Source organism: Podarcis erhardii (assembly GCF_964252035.2).
Source record: "Podarcis erhardii genome assembly, chromosome: 8".
NCBI classification, from domain to species: Eukaryota; Metazoa; Chordata; class Lepidosauria; order Squamata; family Lacertidae; genus Podarcis; species Podarcis erhardii.
The window spans coordinates 66,376,416-66,395,889 of record NC_138499.1 but is presented as its reverse complement, the minus strand read 5'-3'; positions in this window follow the sequence as shown (position 1 = coordinate 66,395,889).

The window sequence follows — 19,474 nt, the reverse complement described above, 5'->3', positions numbered from 1 at the left end:
AAGCAATACAATTATCACTAAAAAGATGACCACCATAATTTAAAACATACACATTGTCAACACACATATTATATAATGTGAAGGAATGAAAGAGATGCATTGGGAATAATGGGGTGTCTGCCCATTGAGTTGGTTCATAAACTCCTTTTTCAAACATTACAAGTAAGCATAAAACGAGGAAGTGCAATTCGCTTGAACTTCCTATTTTAGCATTTGCCGGAATATCCAGGCAACTGAAGCATGTCATGTCGACCTATATTTTAAAAGCGTCTCCATGTTAACCACCAGGCAAAATGGGCTCGAGGTCAGGAAGGCTTATGTCACAGCTAATGAGTCTGTTTCCAAGGTGCTACAAGACTCTTGGCTGTTCCAACCAAAAACCACAATGTCTACCCCAAACGGTCCGGACTATTTAATTTTGTAATGTGAAAAAATGATATACTGTGGTACCTCGGGTTAAGAACTTAATTTGTTCTGGAGGTCCGTTCTTAACCTGAAACTGTTCTTAACCTGAGGTACCACTTTAGCTAATGGGGCCTCCCGCTGCTGCCGCACCATTTCTGTTCTCATCCTGAAGCAAAGTTCTTAACCCAAGGTACTATTTCTGGGTTAGTGGAGTCTGTAACCAGAAGCGTCTGTAACCCGAGGTACCACTGTATTGCTTTCAGACTCCATGTTCACAGTGTGGGGCTCTGCTTGCTCTATGCAATGGGGCAGGGGGCTTTTTTTAACTTGAGGACCACATTCCTCCCTCAGCAGCAGTACATGAGAAGAACCTCCTGGATCAGACCACTGGCCTGTCTAGCCCAACATCCTCTTCTGACATTGGCCAACCAAGTGTCCGCAAGTGGAAACGGAGTGCAAAAGTCATCTCCCTACCTGTGATTCCTCAGCAACTAGTATTCAAAGGCTGACTGCTTCAAACAGTAGAGGCAGAACAGTCCGAAGCAAGGGGGAACCTGCCCCAATGGCCAAAGCCATCTGTCAGGTGTGTGTGCAGGAGCCAGGCCCTGTGACCAATAGGACTCTGTAGAACTGGGGCCTTCCTAAGTTTGATCTTAGGCACAGCCTCACAGGTGAGGCCAATTGGTAACTCACAGCACCTGGTGGAAAGAGCTGGGTAGGGATATAAGGTCAGCATTTCCCTTCGGCTCTTTGCCACAGCAACACGTTCCCTGCCTTGCTGTGTTTGACTCCTTGATCCTTGGACCCCTGACTTCGTGACTCCCTGCTTCTTGATCCTCAGACCTTTGATTTCATGACTCCTTGCTTCCTGACCCTCGGACCCTTGGCTTCTTTACTCCCAGCTCTCTGACCCTTGGACCCTTGGCTTCCTGACTCCTGGTTTCTGGACTCCCGTTCCTGCTCCCACCCCGCCATCTTGTCCCTGGTCCCGACATCCCCAGCCGGGACTTCGATCACCCTTGAACCACACCGTGACAACCTCATCTAGTCTGACACATGGCCTCCAAAAGTTCAAGGAGGAGCTCTAGCTCCGTGGAGGAGCTCATGCTTTGCATGCACAAAGTACTAGGTAATCAATTACTGGTAACAGGGCTGGATTTCGGTTTGATGAGGCCCTAAGCTCCTGAAGGTAATGGGGCCCTTTATATATCCAGCTGTTCTTTGTCAACAACAAATTGTCACTGTTTTTTGTGTTGAATATATGCTATATGGTAATTTATGGACCTAATAGGTATCTAAAGCCATTTGCACATGTTGTCATGCAACCAGTCCATGCAGAATGTAGGCACCCTATATATAGAAATGAGCAAACCAGTGATATTTTAGGGAGCAGGCTAGTGGGTGGGCCCATTACCTATGTCATAGGAGCCTACAAAACACTGTTGCTGTATGTAGGTTTTATTTTGTTCTTCTATTTTGGAAATGTACATCCAGGTTTTTTTTTCCTTTAAATTTTTTGGGGGCCCCAAGAGAGTGGGACCCTAAGCTATGGCTTGTTTAGCTTATACATAAATCTGGCACTGACTAGTAATCACTGACCCCTGTCAAAAACCCTTTAGAGTCACTGCTACACAATACTGAGCTACATCAGAGGTGGGAACCATTTTCATTTCAAGGGCTGCAGTCGTGAATGGAGAAGTCACATGTCAGTCGGTGATGGGCAGGGACAAAGGGAAAAGTGAGGGGGTCCAATGGAGCAATGGATGCAACTCTTACCTTTGTACACTACAGTTGTTGTTTAGTCATTTAGTCCTGTCCAACTCTTCGTGACCCCATGGACCAGAGCACGCCAGGCACTCCTGTCTTCCACTGCCTCCCACAGTTTGGTCAAACTCATGCTGGTAGCTTCGAGAACACTATCCAACCATCTCGTCCTCTGCTGTCCCCTTCTCCTTGTGCCCTCCATCTTTCCCAACATCAGGGTCTTTTCCAGGGAGTCTTCTCTTTTTGTACACTACAGTACAGAGGGCCAAACAGAGATCTTGAGGGGCCACATTCAGCCTGTGCCATACTCTCCAACATCTTGAATCCCAAAACTGGTACACTCGTCTTCCTGCCTGTTCTCCTGCGCAAGGCGTGTGACTCACGATGGGTCTTGCTTCCGTGTGTAGGCTTGGATAGTAGCACTAGTGGATCACTTTGGGTAATTGGTGAATCAACCCCAATATTCGAAAACAGAGACCCTTGTGTACTTATTACATCACAGATGAGTGCCTGGCGGCAGACACAGAGTCTTACACATTGCTTAAGGCTTTCCTCTGCCTTCTATCTGTCACAATCATTTATTCTACAGCAGCTTCTGAAGCAGGATTTCCATATATATATTCATCATATAGCCTGAGACTGAGCAGCCTTGGGGGGCCATAGAGGGCATTGGGAGAGGAGGTTTAACTCTTTCTCTCCCCGCCACAGTAATTAAAGTCCAAAATGTAATTTTATTCCCATTCATTGAAGATATATGGTTTCAGAAACCTCATTTGCTGCTCGTTAGATAAAAGCACATTCCCGTATGTAATGATAAAATATTAATTTCCTAGTCCATTACCTAGCTGATCTTATAATTCCTACTTCGTTATTGAGAAAATCTTTCAAATCCAAGAGAATTTCATAGCTTAGCCAACCACTCAACATCGTCACGACTGATGGTGAAATATATTCTCTTTTATTTTCCCTAAAGAAGCTCAAGAGCACAGGAATTAGGTCCTCAGCAGCTGATATTTTGAAACCCTATGAGTTTGTACTGAATTGTACTAATTGTTTGATGAATTTTGTTTTATGCTTTACTTATATGCTGTTTCTTGGTGGCTGCTACCAGACTTTGGAACTCTCTCCCTAAAGAAATTAGACTGGCTCCCTCCTTGTTGTTCTTTTGCCAGCAGGTGAAAACTTTATTGTTCCAACTTGCCTTTTGGACACTGACAGCTTTTAATGAAATGATTGGTGCCATGTTGTTTTTGTTGTAATTATTTCTATGGTTATAAATAGTTTTAATTATATCCATGTCTAAATTTTTTTTATTGTTTCCCTCACCCCTATGTTTTTAGCTATGTTTCATTGTTTCCCTCACTCCTGTGTTCTTATTTTTATCTGTAAACCACCTTGAGTCCCTGTCAGGGAAAAAAGTGGGGTATAAATAAATATAATAAAAATAAGAACACTGTGTTTTTTATTTTTATAATGATTGCAGTGCTTGCTAATGTTTAATGCTATGGTTGTTGTAAGCCACTATGAGCTTGACATTTGTTGTTTAAAAAGAGGGATACAAATATTAAATCCAATCAAAATTTTAAAAAGCACAGTATTATCAGTGACCTTTTTTTGAAAAAGCATTTTTGGTATTTTCTGGAAGCAACAGTGAAAATCCTACGAGGTATTCTAAATATGAAATAGCCATACTGGCTGTGGTGTTTTCTCTCGGGCGTCTTGCAAACCCTACCTGCAATGCCTAGTTAGTAAGTAGAAATGATTCCCCCTCCCTCTGGCTTCTTGCCCTACAGAAAAGCAAATTTTCTCCCCAGGCCTTCTGAAGCAAAGGTGCTGCATTTTACTTCCATTCAATTCATTGATGTGTACCTAAACAACGACATTCACATCCGTTGGTTAATTCAGCAGGCCTCCCTTTTCCAGAGCGTCTGTAACAGCTGCATTGCTGAAGAGGGCAAGAATGTCAACCAGCTATACAGGTTTTCTGCCTTTGGGCGGCTTGCTAACAGCTGACTCATGCCAGCTCCTGATAGAATGACATCAGTTGGTGCTTGTTTCATGAAAGGAGGGTGCAGTGACCACATGGAACCATTTCCAGAGATTAAAGAGCCACAGCGGAGCCGAGTGACGACTCTGTTGACAATCTAATCAGAGAAGGGAAGGACTGGGCAGCATCTTTCAGCTTGTATTACCTCGTCTCTTACACAGGGGTGGTTCATACACGTATAACTTGCACATTTTATTTATTTTCTTTAGCCAAATGTATATACTGCTTACTGATAATAACAGGGTTGTATTCAAAGTAGCACAAAGGAGATTGTTCCATGGCGCAGGCAAATTTCTGCATGCCTGTCAGAACACTGTCCCTGATCCAACATGCTGTTCTGATTCTCCCAATCCTAAAGGGCAAATTTGAGGAGGAGAGAGGAGAGTCCCATTGCGCTAGGGGAAGTGCTGTGTTTGCTTCCACTAGTGCAATGATTTAGTTGGCTGCGGCCCAATGTCTCTCAAATGGTGAATGTGAAAGATCTGTCACAAATAAAATTTTCTAGCCCCTCAGAAGTTGTTGGGCTCAGGGCTGACGCAAGATATTTTGGCACCTGAGGGAAATTACAAAATGGTGTCCCCTCCCCACTAGGGAAGAAGAGGGTGAGTGAAGATCAATGTCAGAAACAAGGGTGAGAGTAAATACCTGCATCACAGTCTGCTTTCGCTGTGGATCCTGCCAGCTGAGATGGTCAGCTCACTTTGCCTCATGGATGGGCCAACCCTGGCTGGGCTCTCAAGTTTCATCAGGCCCAGTCAGTGGTCAGGAAGAGGGTGGACAGATGCAAAAGAGGACACGATTCCTGCACCTTCAACAGTTATGTAGAAGAAGGAATTTTAACAGGTGCGGCTTGCATGAGAGGAACACCTTGAACAGTTTTACAGAACCATCTGAAGTACCATAGGCCTGTCTGCTTTTGCATCCCTAGTCAGGAATGACAGGAGTCTGACAACATCTTGAGAGCCACAGGTTCCTCACCCTGTCCCAAGGTGTCCACCTTTTTTTTCTGGCCCTACTTTTGTTTTTTTAAACACACAGGCCTAAGGTCAGAAAAAGCAGGAACAGCTACAGAAATTCCATAGTACATAAACCACCATGCTTATCAGTGGTATTAGAAGTCAACTCCCATCTGCTCCAGCCAGCAAGGGCAATGGCCAGGCATGACTGGAGTTGTAGTCCAACATCACTGGCGTTTACAGTTCATTAATGGCTGTGAAACATCAAATGCTGAATAATCTAGTGATAAAGTGATTTATGTGCATGCATACCATAACCATTCTTCTGTTCAGCTACTTCATTTCTTAGTCTAACATTTCTAGCAAGGTTGCCAAATTACTGGGGGGGCGGGTAAGTGACCTGGCCTGCAAATGGGCTTTGAAACAGCCTCTCTGAAGCTTGCTTCGCTTGCACACAGCCTCCCCCTGTGGAGAACCCCACCCATCAACTGACATCACACACCCATTGAAGTGAGATCAGCTGGTTGTCGGATGGGTGCAGTTTGGGGGAAATCAGACCAAATTGGGGTCCTTGGGGACCAAATCAGACCCCTTGATGGCCAATTCTTTTCTTCTTCTTTGGCAATCACTCGTAGCCGAGTAAGATTGTCTTCCATAAACAGTTTTAACAATGAGTCCGTTAAGTGACTGTGGAGGCCAATTCTGGATCCACACCTCCTTCCACAGTGCGGACATTGGTTTCCAGGTGGGAGTGATCATGGTACGGATTTGCCAGGTGTGCCTTCCTCTTAGCACATTTCTCCCTTGTATCCTGAGTTCGAGTGTCTTCAAAGCCCATGACACCTTTGGTAAAGGCTGTTCTCCAATTCGAGTGCTCGCAGGCAAGTGTTTCCCAATTGTTGGTGTTTATACTACATTTTTAAAAAAAATTGCCTTGAGAGAGTCTTTAAACCTCTTTTGTTGACCACCAGCATTACGCTGTCCATTTTTAAGTTCAGAATAGAGTAGTTGCTTTGGAAGATGATAATCAGGCACCCACACAACATGACCAGTCCAACGAGGTTGATGTTGAAGAAACATTGCTTCAAGTTGCTTCAGGTTGAGCGCTTTCGGGTTGCACTCCGCGGCAACCCGGAAGTAACGGAGAACGTTATTTCCGGGTTTCACCGCTTGTGCATGCTCAGATGCTCAAAATGACGTCACACGCATGCGCGGAAGCGGCTAAACACGACCCGCACAAACACAGACATGCCGTCGCATCTTACATTCTATTCAGGATGCGAATGAGGCTCCGGAACGGATCCCGTTCGCACCCTGAGGTACCACTGTACACTGGTATTAGTTTGCCTGTCTTCCCAAGTGATGTGTAAAAATTTTCAGAGACACTGTTGATGGAATCTTTCGAGGAGTTGGAGATGGCGTTTATAAATAGTCCATGTTTCACAAGCATACAGTAAGGTTGGTAGTACAATATTGGTGGGCCAATATTGACCTACAGGCTGAAGGCTCCCCACATATTTGCAGCTAGCCATTATTTTATTTCCAAGTTTTATATACTGCATGTTTATATATCTTAGAAAAATAAATTATGGCTGCCTGTGAATTACTGCAGATCATGGTGCTGCAATGGGACCGGTTCAAAACGAACATCAGTATGCCCATCCCTTGATGTTCATCTTTTTATTATAGTTTGCTTAGCAACAGCTGTACCTCAAAAGCAGAATGGAACCCGTACATGTATGTACCTTGAATCATGGAAACTCCCTCCATCCTGCCACCCCACATGGTGAATACCAGTCTCCTCCACAGTTGCTCTGCTCCTACACAAATCCATTCAAATCTGAAGCAGCAGCTGACAGGCAGAACAAGGAGTAGCCAGAAGGCTGTTAACAAGGACTTCTGGTCTGTCGAGTTTAAAGTGTCCTTCCCTGTACAGCTCAAGGCTAGACATCAAGAAAAGCGAACAGAGTGTTCAGAGCTCTGACCAGAAGACGAAGAAGAACAGCAGTAGCAGAGTCAGCTAGAGGAAGTTGCTAGACTTTGCTTCCTCTAAATCTGCCCTTCTCAGGCATGGTGGAAACCAGATTCTGAAGCCATGGTTTCTGCAGGGGAGCAGTCTGAAATATGTCTGCTCAGTATGTGTGTATAGAAAGGGTTGCAAGCTTTAAACTCTCTATTCAAATGTGGTCCTGAGATGCATTTAATGACACAGTGGAATATTTTGCGCTTTTCTGTCACTTCACATTATGCAGTGATTTCAATAATTTTGTATTATGACCTAAGGTCGTATAAAATGCAATAAATATGTAACAACCACTGCTGCTATTTATTTAAGCAAGTCTCTTTGTCGCTCTTCTGGATTATAGACAACAAAAGTCAAAGCAGCACACTGAAACAACATTATAAACTAGACAATCAATATTCATGCAATTTTTTAAAAAACTCATTGAATACAAAACAAAGGCAGCAGATAGTACAGCCAACAACTTTCAGGGTGTCCTGGTTTTTACTTTTTGAAATATGGCAAGCCTACATTACTGTTCTGTACATACTATACAATAGGAGTAGGAGTTATGTCAGCAGATACTGCGGAAGAAGACACACATGTTTTCATCCTTTGAAGCTGTGCTGGATGAACCTACAAGCATTTTCAACTTTAGTGACTGTGGTATTTCTATTAGTAACCCAGGAAGCTGAATATTTAAAGGGGCGCTTTCTCCCACATAGACCTGCATGTGTGTTAAGATCTATGGAGGAGGCCATCCTATTGGTGCTACAGTGATCTAATGCTCATGAAGTGGCAGCCCATGGGAGGCTCATCTCAGGATGTGGCATCCCACCTTCAGAAGTTTCTTTCTGCTGCATCAACGGAAGTATAGTGTCTAGATCAGGAGAAGGAATAGTTCCACTCTATTCTGCCTTAGACCACACTTGGATTACTGTGTCCAATTCTGGGCACCACAATTTAAGATGGATGTTGACAAGCTGGGACGTGTGCAGAGGAGGGCAACCAAGATGATCAAGGGTCTGGAAACCAAGCCTTATGAGGAGCGTTTGAAAGAGCTGGGTATGTTTAGCCTGGAAAAGAGGAGACTGAGAGGAGATAGGATACCTATCTTCAAATATCTTAAGGGCTGTCACAAGGAGGAAGGGCTGTCACCCTCCTGCTCTGGAGGGCAGGACTCAAACCAATGGCTTCAAGTTGCAAGAAAGGAGTTTCCGACTAAACATTCGGAAAAAACTTTCTGACGGTAAGAGCTCTCCTTCCTTGGAGGCTTTTTAACAGAGGTTGGATGGCCATCTGTCACGCATGCTTTAGCTGAGATTCCTCCATTGCCGGGGGCTGGACTAGATGAGCCTTGGGGTCCCTTCCAATGTTTCTCAGACCCCTTGTTTGCTCAGGCGCTCACTGAGCATTAACGCTGGAGCGTGTTGTGATTTACTGGTTTACTAGGTGTTGATATCGGCAAAAATATTTTTTATTTTAGGTGTTACATTTTAAAATTTTTATGTCTCCCTCACCACCGCTGGATTGTCTGTATAACATTTAAGAGCAGGTAACAAATATTTGTTTAAAGTAAAATTAAATGCTGTCTGTATTTACATATAAAACTAGCCCTCATTTATAGCATGCTATGAGTTGCTTTTGGTGGTTGAGGGGGTGCACTTATGATCTGGCAGAAGAACAGAGAAAATTGCACCCGCCTCCTGTGTTCTGAATGAAAGGAGTTTCCTGCAGAAGCACCCTATGAGTAAGATTCCTGAGAATGATCCCATTGTTTCCAACTGCATCTGTGGTGGGAATCAGAAAGAACAGCCAGACATGTCACTCTGCACCTTCTTATGCTGTTTTAGACCTCAAATATTTAATTACGGAGAAGATTCCTTTGCAGGTATATAAGCTTCTGAATGCATTTCAGCCTAAAGCTTTCTTTAAGCAGGGTAATGACTCCCTACTGAGAGACATTCTCATACAACTGCTGGTTCTCCTTGGAAAGAAAATGGAAGTTCAGACTGCTGATTGCACAAGAAGAAATTGAATCCTGGCACTTGGTCCTTGTACTGGTATCACAATCATCTTGCTTGTTGGCTTGCTTGCTTGCTCAACAACTGAACCAAGATGCCAGTTTTCTGAAGCATTACTTGCCTCTGCAGTGAAGATGCACAGCTCCCATCTTGTATCCCAAGTTCCTTCTTGAAATTATGGTTTTCCTTTCTTCAGAAACACATGCACATTTCCAAATTTCTTCCCCATAGTAGATAAACTAAACTAAAAAACAACAAACCCTAATGTTATTGTACCTCAGAAAAAAGGTATTTCTTGGATTCTTGCAGCAAACCTCTCTGAATTGCTATCCTGTGTTCCTGCACTAATAATTTCTGGTCCTACTCGTCTCCCATTTAAATTTTCATCAGTGTTATAATCTTCACCGCAGCAGGGAGATATGTTCCAAATTTTACACTCCTCAGCTTTCCTCCCACAACCAGTTTTAAAACAGTTCAGCCATTATAGTTATTTTTGTTTTCAGCACCAATGGTCTGGTTCCACCCTGGTTCGAGTGAAGCCCATCGCTTTTGTGCTCAATGGAGTTAAAAAGGTAAGGGGAGCCCTGACCATTAGGTCCAGTCATGGCCGACCCTGGGGTTGTGGCGCTCATCTCGCTTTATTGGCCGAGGGAGCCAGCGTACAGCTTCTGGGTCATGTGGCCAGCGTGACCAAGCCGCTTCTGGTGAACCAGAGCAGCACACGGAAACACCATTTACCTTCCCGCCGGAGCGGTACCTATTTATCTACTTGCACTTTGACGTGCTTTCGAACTGCTAGGTTGGCAGGAGCAGGGACCGAGCAATGGGAGCTCACCCCGTCACAGGGATTCGAACTGTCGACCTTCTGATCTGCAAGTCCTAGGCTCTGTGGTTTAACCCACAGCGCCACCTGCACTGGAGTTATTGCATAGCAAATGAATGGAATGTCAGTTGTCCCAAGTTAAACTGAAGGCCTTACTTTATATTTCTGACAGCCAATACTGTAGTTTATTGGTTATTATTGTTAATTTCTTTTTAAAGTGCCTTCAGGTGTAGTATTTTTTACCTTCAAACGTCTTATTTTCGAGTCTCTCGTGATATCTTAATGTGATGATTTCCTGACTTTCCCTCTTAAAAAAAAGCATATTTTATTTACCCTTTTCCAGTCTTCTGAGACCTTGCTTGTCCTCCCTGTCTTCTAAATGATAAATATATTGGTGGTTCTGAGATTTCCTTTACCAGTTCCCTTAGCACCCCAGGGGGTACTCCATCAGAGCCTGCTGACTTAACTTCAGCCACATGTAGATAGATGTACCAAGCATTTTCTGAAGTGCTCTTTCAATATTCTCACCTGCATCTCTCCTCCTGACTCATGTGAATTTTGCTGATCTGGTAGCAGTTCTCTTTGGGGGGGGGGGAGGTGAAAGGAGGAGCGACATAAGCCTTAAACCAAACAAATCTGCCTGTGGTTGCATCTTTCATTAACTATTTGGCTTCCTTAAAAGTTCTTCCTTAATCCTTTAAGTTGCTTCTGTTCCTTTTTGTCTTCCGGATTTGCTACAACAAACCTCAAGCTTCAAATACCTTCTTAATAATCTCTCATTTATATTTGTATCTACATTTCCCATCTTTAATATCAGGCTCACTGAATAGCCTTGTGTAGCCACTTTTTAAGAGTGCTTTTAAGCTTAACAATTAGAAAAAACAAATGGAAAATAAATTGTAACCCCTGTAAATATTTCTCCCTCACATGGGTGCAATCGCATGTAGACACTGAAGTCCCAAATAGGGTTCCCATGATCTTAAATAGTAAGATCAGGAAGATGGTGTGGCATTTATTTAGAGGCAACAAACCCATCCACACAAAGGTCAGCTTTCACATTATTAATGCAATCACTGAAGAGAGCAAGTGCTTAAAAGCATCTCCGTGTGACACAGTGTGGTGTAGTGGTTAAGAGCAGTAGTCTCGTAATCTGGGGAACCGGGTTCGCGTCCCCGCTCCTCCACATGCAGCTGCTGGGTGACCTTGGGCCAGTCACACTTCTCTGAAGTCTCTCATCCCCACTCACCTCACAGAGTGTTTGTTGTGGGGGAGGAAGGGAAAGGAGAATGTTAGCTGCTTTGAGACTCCTTCGGGTAGTGATAAAGCGGGATATCAAATCCAAACTCCTCTTCTTCTTCTCTGTATGTTCTAGAATACCTTGGCATGGGAACCCAACTACAAAATGTATTTTAAATTGGGGGTGGCCCACAGCATCAGAGGCAGCAGCTTCTGTAAGCAAGCGAGAAACAAGAAACAAGAATTTATTTTTTCTCGTTTTCCATAATGTCTGAAATGAGGGACTGGATTGAACATCTCTAGCATAGCTGGGTGTACCAGACCCTCCAAGTGTCCCTCTTTTCCAAGGACAGTCCCAGATTTACAGAAGCCATCCTGGTTTCTGATTTGATTTTGGAATGTCCCACTTTTCCTTAGGACATTCCTGTTTTCATCAGAGAAATTTTGGAGGGTATGGAGTTACGTGACCCCTGAGCCAAGGAGATAAGTAACTATACAACCTTTAGAAGACCCCTGCAGGCAGCCCTGTATAGCAAAGTTTTTTTAATGTTTATATAGAAGGAGAAGGAGAAGGAGAAGAACTATTGTTGTTGACTGAATAAGACATCCCTATTTTCATCGGAGAAATGTTGAAGGGTATGGTATACTTGTGGTGCAGAGACAGCTCACACATCTTTCCATGGTACAGATGAATGAGCCCTCCCTCATTTCAGACATTACTGGAGACACCCAAAAACAGAACAGGCGAGGTAATTACGCTTAATATTTACGGAAACAACTTTAGATATATGATATACGATATCTTTATTGTCATTGTCCCATGCAGAACAATGAAATTGAAAAACTACATAAAACATTCAAAACCCCCTAAAAACTCTGAAACCCCATTTAAAAATACACTATACTATAGAGACCCCCTATGCTGCTTTTAGAACCAGAATTGCATTTGTGTAGAAACTGTTTCTCAGGTGGCTAGTCCTGGCCTTTATAACCCTATACCTTCTTCCAGAAGGCAGAAGCTGAAAGAAATCATTTCCGGGGTGAGTACTATCCTGCGCTATCTCTGCCGCTTTCTTATGGCACCTGACAGCATAGATTTGATCTAAGGTGGAAAGAGTGCAATTCGTCCTAACAAACCCTGACTCCCCTCCAGGGAGCTCTCAGCCGCAGCGTCTGCACGCACCACCATCTTGGATTCACCATGTCACATGGTTTAGATGCAACCAGTTCCACAAATAATAAGCCTAAACACTTTGTGTGGTTGCTTCTGAGATTCTCTAGCAATGTCTGGAATTGGGGCTCACTAATCTCCTCATGAAGAGCTGTGTGAGCTCTTGAAAAACCAATCCAGCTGTCATGAGGAAAATCACCACATTCCAATATTCACAACTCTTTCCTCTCTGGCTGAACGGCAGATGTGATCTATTGGCAAGCATTACATTCTTCTGGAAATGTACTACTGTAAGAAAATGATGTAACAGCAAAACAGTCAACAATATGTTCTTGGGCATACACTATGGGCTAGGCAAAGTCTAGGTTCCCTTCATTAATTCGTTGACTGGTGATTTTGTGCTTGTGGAAGATTTCACATCTGTCTTTATAGTACATGATAAACGTTCTGGAGTACCTTTCTTGTTAAAGTCTCCCTTATGCTTCAGAACATCATCAATGAGTAGCGAAAGATTAAGATTAATAGGGAGATTGGCACTCTCAAGATTCAGATTCACATTCAGGCCTTTTTATTTCTAATTCTCTGCTATGTTAGACCATTTTTCTTTCTGTCCCTTTGCTTTAATGCCCCATTACTAAAGTGGGCATAATAATTCTTTCCCATTCCTTTTATTCTGGCTGCTAGTGAACATATAAAGCTGTTGCAAAGGAGGTAAAAATGGTATAGGACCCCTGGACGGTTAAGTCCAGTCAAAGGCGACTATGGGGTTGCGGTAGTCATCTTGCTTTCAGGCCGAGGGAGCCGGCGTTTGTCCACAGACAGCTTCCCAGGTCAAGTGGCCAGCAGGACTAAACTGCTTCTGATGCAACAGAACACAAATCGATCCCTAACTGATTGGAGGGATCAGATTTCATATCTGACTTCCTTTAGTAATGTTTCTTTTTGAAATGTTAAAGATTTTATTTTCCCACTAATTTTTTTCCCCTGTGTTAAATGTGCATTCTGTAGTTGAGCTCCTTTCCAATGTTTATTCTGAAATATTTAAGATAATCTTAAAGTTTTCTGTTAAACTAAAATACTTTCTTACTTTCTTCAATAATGTTTTATTCTGTATTGTTTTATTTGGTGTGTTGGTGTGTTGTTAAACCACTTCTGAGATTTGTTTTCTTTGCGCGTTCAGACCCAGCGACCTCCCCCCTAAATAAACACACATTAGACTTAAATTTTAGTTTTGGTTTTTGGCAGAATTTAAGCCACAACTCTATTGATTACAGAAAGTGAGTGGTTGCATAGGCTCTGGTTCGACTAGCTCCCTGCACCCTTGCAGGTAGCGCTGACTCAGAGCTCTATCATATGTCAGCCAAGGGCGAATACCTGAGGTAGGTGGAAAGCCCGGGAACAGACTACGTATGTCCACTCCCCAGATGCTCCTCTGGATGTGTGCCACACCCCTACAGGCGGTGCACCCCCCCCCCCAGGACGTGTGCCAGCCCCGCACCTGCTCCCCCCCCCCCGGTGCTGTTGCTTGAAGCTCCACCACTGCCATTCACACAGGGATGGCAAGACCGTTCTCCCATCCCTATCACCTGAACCAGTGCCTATCCACAATCTTACAAGTTGTGACGATTTGCTACGCGGCAGCCAATCATCCAAGTGGGGAAAATTCCTGCTGTGCCCCTGTCTCAACGACCCACGACAGCATAGCAAGGTCAATCGCAAAATGCCCTAAATATAGGGAGAGGTGGACGGGTGTTCCGATGCACGAGCCGAAAGAGGAAGTTCTGAGTCACGTGCATAGGTATATATAGGTCCCTTGGTCCGTTTAGACAGCTCCCCATTGGCCAGATTAAACCCAGCAACGAGGGACATACCAATCAGGTGTTGTGGCTGTCCAATATACCCACCCACAACCAGGAGGTCAGTCTCCAGGTCTCACTGCAACACATGCTCTCTTTTAGGGAGGACACGCTTTAAAACATAAAGCAGTATAGAATAATAATAATAATAATAATAATAATAATAATAATAATAATAGCACATGACTTCACGCAAACCTGTAGACTATGGCATTTTAAGGGTTCTGAGAACTGTAGTACTGTGAAGGGCAAGCTATAGTTCCCAGGATTCTTTGAAGGAAGCCATGGCTGTGAACGTGGTGTAATGTCCCTTTAAACGTATGTTGTGGATGTGATTATTCTGCATTTCTCTCTGCCACAGACTCTCCCAACTCACTAAGCCCTGTTGCCTTTTCAGCTTCTGACACCTTCTCTTCCCAGTCTCTTTCCTCTGACTACTCATTGTTGTCCCATCACCACGCCCCGGGCTCTGAGCTGCCTTCTCCTGGTTCCTTCCCCACCTGGTTCCTTCCACTGTTCCTCTGCTCATTTGATAGTACATTTGATCTTTCTTTCTTTGCACTTTAAACATATAATGCCTCCATATATTTCACTTGCTTCCTCTTGTTTTGTTGTGACGTTTAAACAGCTACTTTTACCCCTTTAGGCTGCGGTCCTATCTCCCTCTTGCCTGGAGGTGATCCCCATGGAGCTCTGTGGGACTTGCTTCTCTGAGTAGACCTAGGATTACACTGGCAAATCAAGGCATTGCCCGTTCTTCTAGATCTCTGTTGTTTTCTTTCTGTTCTCCTCCTCAACCTCTCCATTCATCAAATACCAATCTCCCTATTAATCCTCTATTCCCTTGTAGCTATTTCTCATTTCTGTGCCTTCGCTCTCTCTCTCTCAAGTGTGGAACTCTTCCTGTCTGATTATTTGGCTGGTCTCCCATTTATCTCACTTTTCAGAAATTATTAAAAACTCATATTTTCTCTCTTGCATTTCCCTCTTGATGTTCTATTTCCTTTTAATTTTAATTCCCAGGTTATTATCTTTCCTTTTTTTACTCTCTGTCTGAGCTTTCAGACTTTTCTTCTTTCCCTCTCCCTCCAAGCTATCAGAGGGTCTTCTTGCCGCTCCTCTCCAATTCTTTTCTCCTCTTGAAGGCCCATCCAGACTTGCCCAACAAAATCCAGATTTTACGGAATTGATTTGTCCCCTGACAGTCCATACCTGAGCAGCTTGTAATCGGATGTGATTTTTAATCTGCAGTGTCTTTGTAGGTAATAATGATAATGTTAGTATACTAAAAGGGGGACCTGCAGCAAAATATTGGAGTGCTTCCATTTAGGATTCCAGAAGAACTTTCAGACTGCTGTTTCTATTTAGGCAAGATTCAGTCACATAACAGAAAGCTCAGGCTGCACAGTTATACTGGATTGGGAGCTGTTCTGCAATAAACCTGCTTCCCCAAAAGATTGGATTTTTTTTTGTGATAAGGAAAATGATGAGAAAATGCACTGGCAAGTGTGGGATGACACTTGCTTTGATTCAGCATCAACTGATTTCCCTGTAAACAAATCAAAACGAATGCTCCTTAAATAGCCAGCTTCATCTAATCTCCCTGCAAGCTGGATGAATGTTCATAAAGCAGGTTGAATGGAAGCACCCCAGAACAGTTTGTGCAACTTCCTCTCTCCGGTTTTCCATTTTTGACCAACAGTTGCTCACCAGTCTGTGTCCAGTGGGCATGCTTAAGAAGAAGAATTTGGATTTGATATCCCGCTTTATCACTACCCTAAGGAGTCTCAAAGCGGCTAACATTCTCCTTTCCCTTCCTCCCTCACAGCAAACACTCTGTGAGGTGAGTGGGGCTGAGAGACTTCAAAGAAGTGTGACTAGCCCAAGGTCACCCAGCAGCTGCATGTGGAAGAGCAGAGACGCGAACCCGGTTCACCAGATTATGAGTCTACTGCGCTTAACCACTACACCACACCGGTTCTCTGTTGTAAGCCAGTAAACCTTGGGCTTCCCCCAAGGCTGCAGCTATATCCGTCTTGTGCATGCATGGTGCTGTTTTGGCTACATAAGGACTGCCACTTGGGAAAACTGAGATCACTATTAGTACAGGCGATCTTTGCAGAAAGGGTGCAAGTATATCTATTTATATGTTGCATTTATTCACTGCCTTTCTGCCAAGGCAGTTTACAGTTCTCAGTGACTTCTGAAAAAAGAGGACAAAATGATGATACTTTCATAGAAGAATGGATACCATTGGTGGACTACCTATGGAATTATCATTCTTATATGAAATCACATGCAGGATTTGAGAAGAATGTAGAAAATGGATTTGGGGGGCTTAGAAAATAAATATGGATGTGTTTTAATGAAGCTATTAAGGGAGAATTTTAAAAAATCAAGGAAGGAGGCACAGGAAGCCAAGAAGAAAATATGTAACAAAAACCTTGATATATATGATTGGAGTTGTGTAATAATTTGGAAGATTTAATTTAAAAAATTCTGATTGACAGTATCAACAGGGTTGAATCCCTCTGTCCATCTGCCAGCATAGATCACCCAGCAGAATGCCCTTATAGCTTTTGGTTTCATTTCCCCTTAGCTACTGGGTTCCTGGGCAAAACATTTGAACTGCCAGTGAACTCATAAAATCATTTTTTCCAGACCAGCTTGTTTAGAACAGCCTCCTGGTCAGAATAACAGCTTCTAAAATAGAAACCAACCAAGCATTTTGAAACAACCGAACAGTACACAATATGGCTGAACAGTTACATTCCTCCACAGGGCCACATCAGCATGTTTTTGTGTTTTCGAATGATCAGATCATTTTCCTTTCGAGGTAGTGAGTGACACACTGGTCAGTGAAAATGTAACCCAATGACAAAGAGAAATTTCAGAACTTTGAGTTTGCCTTTGTGCTCAGTTTTCTGGGTCATGGGTTTCATTGGAAGGTTCTGCTTCTACTGTCCTAATGTTTGGCCACCATTAAGGTCATTCTTCCTCCACTTCTCCACACACAGGCAGGCTAATAGTTTAGACAAGCTAAATGGGACATTGGCGAATAATGTGCAAATTCCAGAACAGACATGCATCGCTCTAAAACTTGGTGATAATTTCAGATTTGGATATGTTGTTACAATAATGTATTTCTGTTTGTTTGGTTAAAAACAACAGCAGCTATTGGCTACGTTGATGGATGTACATATTAATCCTTCTGTTTATTCTTCTTTGTAAGCTGCTCCAGGTACTTACTGTAGAAGAACAGGTTATAAATACTAAACATTAAATAACAACAACACTTAGACTGTGTGCACACCATATCTTTGACTAGCTTAAGTCTTATTTACTTCAATGGGAAGTTGGTATGGATACAACCCACAGACACAGGGATGCAGTGTCATGAAAGCAGGGACCAATCCGGATCTTTAAAAACAAATGGGACCAATCCGGATCTTTAAAAATGCCTGCTTCCAACCATATCACCTTTATTTCGGGTGCAAGTGATGTGTCCTATGTTAGCCCTGAGAAGCAGGCAGCTTAACAAACAGTAGGATTAAAATTGCAAGTGCACGTAATTCTTTTATAAGTTTATGTTATTTCATCATTGTGATTTTATTGGAAACTAATTTGAGGGGCAAACTCTGTCCAAAGAACAAGAGGCACCACATGATTTCTTTCCAAACATTCCCCCCCCACCCCCCACAGGCAAGCTAAAGGAGGAAAATACTGTATGTTCTTTTCTGAACCCTGTGCAATTTAGGCCTCAAACACCAGCTCCAAATTTATTCTCATATATTAGCTTTGTGAATGTGAATGCATGATATTCCACAAACACATCTGTAATAGGGGACCATCTTCACTACCAACAGCCACAAAATGCGTAATTTGTGGAGGTTGTTGGTTATATTCCAAACCACAGCTGGTGTTCATTTCCCCCTTATTTGTGTGGTGCAGTTTTCTGGAGTTGTTAATCCCTGTGTGGAAAAACAACACCCCTGAATGAGAACATCTTAAATGCAGATAGCACTGATTTTTGTTTTCTTTTAATTTGCATTCTGGATTCTAAGCACCATTAGCTCATACTGCAATCAGGTCTCTGCAAGCATGATTTATTTATTTTAAAATAAAAGCTGAGAGTGTTAGAATAATAAGGATCCTTTCATACTTTACACCATGATGTGTTGACAAATGCCCATGTTTCCGTATAAGTAACAAAACAGGCACAGGTATGCCTTATCAGATGTGATGGTGTGTATGTTTTCCCTCACAATAAATCCATGTAGGGAATTTCATGAGGTTAGGCATAGCTCTAAAAAGTGTCCCAAACCCACATCAATGTGCTTTGGAATGGGTTTGCTAAATGGTTTTCGTTTCAGAGAATTCCAGTGAGAATTGGCCTAGGCTGTCAACAGGCTAATCCTCCTGTAGCAGTGTATTTCTTCCTCAGTCTGGAATCATTCATGGTTGTCCGCAACATGCTTCTTTCAAGCTAGATCAATTCTATATCCTATTGTCCACAAGAGAAGGTGTAATTATTTGATACACATTTTAAATCTCCCCCCTTGGTTAGGTTATCAACACCTTTTCCTCCATGCACATGTACCAGGTGAATGAAGACGGAAGTGGTGTTTGTGATCATAGCATACTCACACCAACAACATCTTTGGGAGAGTTGTGGCTACACGTTCAGAACCCATTGCTGGGGTTGCCTATCACTTTTTTGAAATGGACACAATGAACGGTAATGCAGAATCAATTTGCAATGAGCTTTTGTTTTCAGGAAGGAATCAGTTTCTCACGAAGCACCTTTCAGGGCCAAAAAATATATACGTGACAGATGTAGATTGTGTGAGGATTATGTAGAAAATATGTAGCTCCCATTGTTTGTAGAATACATTTTTTTGTGTAAGCAGCCTTCATCTGCACCTTCCAGGCTAATGTGTGGATTGGAACATAATTATCCCTCAAATTTTACACTTCTCCAAATCTTGCAATACGGTTCTTAGCAAAAAAGAAGAAGAGTTAAACTGTGTATATTTGGGATAAAAATTGTTTGAAAATGTATACATTGAGGCAAAATAAGAATTTAACCCTATTTTTAAATATGTATTTTATCACAAAATCCATATTTAAACATTTTTTTAAAAAAAATATATGCAGATTTTGGGGGAATCAGATGCAACAGTCTTATGA